The sequence below is a fragment of the Hordeum vulgare genome, chromosome 2H (genome assembly GCF_904849725.1).
Source record: "Hordeum vulgare subsp. vulgare chromosome 2H, MorexV3_pseudomolecules_assembly, whole genome shotgun sequence".
Taxonomy (NCBI): domain Eukaryota; kingdom Viridiplantae; phylum Streptophyta; class Magnoliopsida; order Poales; family Poaceae; genus Hordeum; species Hordeum vulgare.
The window spans coordinates 171,427,323-171,432,099 of NC_058519.1; the positions used below are offsets into that span (position 1 = coordinate 171,427,323).

Here is a 4,777-nt window from a genome sequence, read left to right on the forward strand (position 1 = left end):
CATCGGTGGCCCCGAATTTAGATTCGAGCGCCTCCCACAAGTCCTTGGCAACATGCATATGTAAATATGCATCAACCAGCTTATCTCCGATCACGCTAATGACTGCTCCAAGGAATAGGACGGTGGCCTCCTTAAACATCTTCTCCTGTTCAGGAGTGATAGTTTCCGTAGGAGTGACACCGGCTACCCAGAACACGTTCATAGCTGTGAGCCATAAGGTGGTTCTCGTTTGCAACACTTGAAAAAAGTACCGGTAAACTTATCCAGTTTCAGTGCAGCAGCAAAACCATTACTCGAAAAATTCCTACAGACATTAGGTTTTTGGATTGTTGAGTAAATAGGCAATTTTCCGAGTATATTAATCCACGAGACAATAACTAGCATGGCATTGACTATACTAATGATATACTGATCTTGAGCTAACCTAGCACATACTACGCATATAGTGGATACATCTATGCACACAAGTAGTACTGCTAGGATAAATACGAACATGAGGATAAACGAGTCATACCCTCCAATCGGCCAGTTGGCCGTAGCAGCAGCGGCGGCGGCGGCAGTATCCTCTGCCGCCTTCTTCTCGGCTTCGGCCTTCTCGCGGAGACGGTCAGCTTCGCTTGGTGAAGACATGGCGATGACGAGGGCGACGCGGACGTAGACGAAGCAGACGGACGGAGGCGCGCAGTCGCGTGATCGCTCCCCAAAAACCTAATCGCCCCTCTCCCGTACAAGAACCGGAGAGGCGAGGTTTCGGAGGCCCGCTCTCCCGTCGACCGTGTACGCGGTAAACGGGACGGAGTCGCCGGCGGCAGCAGCAGTCAAGGAACGAACGCGTGAGGCAGATGTGATCTGATTCTCGTGACGGCTAGGGTAGGCGATAGCTTGCTTATAAAGTTGGCTGGGTGGAGAGACGTGGGCCGAACCCACTTCCGAGTCGGTAACAGCCCACGATCCGACGTCTCGGATCGTGCCGTGTCCGTTACGTATTCTCCGTTCCTGACCGGCAAAAAATAAGCGCGTAGGTATGAGCTCGGCTCGGCTCGCGGCGCGTCGTGACGAGGCGTGGCGTGGCTAGGCGGGCGGCGGAGGAGGAGTGCGCGAGGGCACCTTCTCTTCTCACTGTCCAATAGCATGTGGAAGAGAGACCCTTATAAAGGGGTCCAACTTCTCCTCCACTAGCGGGGTGGGACTAAACTTCCCACCACCTTGTCATGCCACCACCTACATGGACCCTTGGATATTTTTCTGAAATTCTCTAATGGGTCAAAAGCCCACTACCAATTTCAACAATCCCCCACCAGATCTCAAGGGCACATCGTGTTCCCTCGTTCCAATCACTATTTTAATATACCAGCATTTCAGTGAAGACCTGTTAAGGTTGAGCTTCACCTAGAACAAGTAGCTACACCCCTTTACAACTGAACAATGGACTATGCCTTGAATTGTCAGTTTGGCGTAAAGGAGCTTCACCACGAGTCTTAGTAGTACTAGACTGCCGAAGGTGACCCCTCGGGTGGAGCATATTAGTCACACTCCTGGCCTATTCATGAGTTTACTAGAGATCACCCAAATCTCATAGACTGTGACCATTAGTCAAGCTCATATAGGTGTGTTCCTCCAAAGATCGATGTGTAGGACAGCATCTTGCTTATATATAAGCCTTAGAACACATTAAGACAGTAGTCATCCTACCATACAGTATCCGAGAGTATTGCATCTCCAACGGAATGGCTTAGTAAGGTTACTCTCCTCAGTTCACCACTGGCTTGTTTTCCCAGGTCCTACTTCACGGGATCTCCGATCATATAGGTTGGGTTACTACCATGGCAACTCAAGTGGGTCTCATACCCATCTCCCTCGATGCACTATCTATCACAACACGTGATAGCCCTTTAGTAAAGGGATCTGCCAGATTCTTAGCCGTTTGGATATAATCCAACGCTATCACTCCGGAGTTTCTCAAACGTCTGACAGACTTCAATCACATTCTTATATGTTTGTTGGACTTCATATTGTCCTTTGAACTCTTCACTTTAACAATAACCGTCTGATTATCGCAGCTCATAAGGATAGCCGGAACCGGCTTCTCAACCATAGGTAAGTCCATCGAAAGATCTCGAAGAAATTCTGCTTCGACACCAGATGTGTCTAATGCTGTTAATTCTGCTTCCATTGTCGATCTTGTTAAGATCGTTTGCTTGCAAGACTTCCAGGAAACAACACCACCCCCAAGAGTAAACATATACCCAGTAGTGGCCTTCATCTCATCAGCATCAGAGATCCAATTCGCATCACTATACCCTTCAAGTACCGATGGGAATCCCGTATAGTGAAGCCAGTGGTTGACAGTACCTTTCAAGTAGCGCATAATTCTTTCAACAGCACGCCAATGAACATCGCCCGGGTTTGCAACAAACCGGCTAAGTTTGCTCACAGCAAACGCGATGTCAGGCCTCGTTGTGGGAAATGATGAGCCGTGGTATCCACGGCCGGACATGGATTGGTCCTGGAAAAGTGTGCCATCACCGCCGCCATTTGCCGAGATGATATAATTTCCTCTTACACGCTGCACCCAGACGGGAACACCATATTCATGTCTGCACACGACAGATATTATCAACATGTTCCAAAGGGTACATTCTCATTTGACACTAAGCGTTCTGAGTGGAGGTGGCATGGGGAGTGGGCGCTACCTTTCCAAGGGCAAGGCTACTACGACAGCGAGCTAGACGCATGGATTGGGCTCTGTAATGACGGGTACATTTGTGCCTGTGAAGTTGCCTCCCGCAGCAGCGAAAGTGATTTGCAGCCATATTGGAAGATTGTGAAGGAGAAGATGTTCCTCAAAGTCCCGGAGCGGCGACTGGCAGCAACAAGTGCCACTCTCGCCTACATGGGCAACAACAACTTTTGCCTTGTCGATTGTGTGCAGCGCGAGGGAGTGGAATCCGTCTTCGATTGTTGTGTGCTCCATATGAGCACGTTTGGACTTAAGTATGATCTCAGGGGAGAGCTGCAAACCACGCGCCACTGCTCTAACTCTTGTGTAGTGTCTAAGCATATCCTGCCCTTTTCTCCTCTAGTGTTCTGGATGTAAGAAGTGTTTTGCTTGTTCTATGCAAGCCTGTTGTGTAATCTTGATGTAAGCTGTGTGATATGTGGCACCACGAAGAGAAATAAAAAGAAGTCAGTTCCCTTCTGCAATTTTCTTGAACCTGAGCCCAGAGATGGTCACATGTTTCAACAACTAGAATCGCTGTACTTTTGTTCCTTGCGATATCACGATTGACAGAGATTAGAAAAGGTGGTGCAACTAAAGTAGTGTTTATAAAAAAAAAACCATCCAAAGATTAGATACTCCTGTATCTAACTGCCATAATCACTAGAGTCAAGATCCCCATGTCTAGTCACTACATCTTATTTCAGGATTAGTGGCAGGGAAGTGTCTAGTCATCTCTCCTCAGGTATAGTCATCAGAAAAACAATGGCAGGGAAGCAGGATTAATGGCATGGATAGATAGGCAGAATAAGCCTTGAACGCAACACCTGTATTATACGTGACTAACATGTTGCAGATCTCTTTTTGGTATAAAGCCCAAAATTGCCAGCGGATGGCGGTGAGCTAGAAAATGAAACAATGGGCCATACGCTCTCTTGTATAAGATAAAATGAACAAAGAACAAATAGCAGTTAGACACGGCAGTGTCGACTGTCAAGTTGTTTGCATGACATAGCAGATTGATTTAAATGCAGTAACAACTTAACAATAGCCTTGGGCATAAGTTATTTCCAATGACCCAGTAGACCAGTAAGCACCCTTTCTTACAAGTTGCAACCCCTTTTAGTGTTTGTTCATTCACCCTCTGGAACAATTCATGCCCCAACTAGAAGACTGATGGTTATAGTTTCACCGGAAATTGTTTGAGTTGTACAATATCCAGAAAATGCTGGAGTCGAGATTAAATGATATGCAACTTCTTTTTTTTTTTGCGGGGTAAATGATATGCAACTATGTTGCATTTGACATCGTAGCCACATTGAGATCAAATATATTTAAATATTTGGGTACACGAGATCAACTATTTCGGGAAACAGATTAGGAGAACACTTACCTGTGTTTTCTTTTCTTTTCTTTGGGTACACGAGAACACTTAACTTCGGGAAACAGATTAGGGAAACAAATATATTTAAATATTTTGGTACACGAGAACACTTAACTGTAATAGCAGATTGATTTAAATGCAGCAGCGAAAGGCCCTCAAGGTGTCGCATTGTTGAAGACACATGCGTTCCTGTGTTTCCATAACATCCGGAGGACGAGCAACGCGATGGACTTGAGGGCCTTTCGGGCGTCGGCGGCATCTACTCCTTCACGTGTAGCCACCACTCCAAGACAGTGAGCTCTTGGCCTGGGATTTGGATCGACATACACATCCAGCCGAGGATAGGATTCCATGTCTGACGAGCAAAGGGGCAAGTCAGGGTCAGGTGCTGCATAGTTTGCATGGCCTGGTTGCCAAGGAGGCATCTGGGGTGATGTTGCAGTCTGCGTCTTGCAAGTCTTTCAGCCGTCCAACAGCGATCCTGGGCAGCTAGCTAATGGAAGAATTTTACCCGTGGTGGCGCACAACTTTTCTGAATCAACTTCCATGAGGGGCAACTCGTAGATCCCTGAAAACTGGTCGTATAACATGACTATGCCGAGTAGATGCCGTTCGACGTCCATCTCCAGAGCAACCGGTCTGGTGTTAGGACATAAGACCGTGGCGATGAACGC

General features: G+C 47.2%; 1 pseudogene; it reads left to right on the forward strand.

Moving 5' to 3' along the window:
- Positions 1-2,444: 2,444 nt before the first annotated feature.
- LOC123426020 lies at positions 2,445-3,214 on the forward strand (annotated as a pseudogene).
- Positions 3,215-4,777: the final 1,563 nt, after the last annotated feature.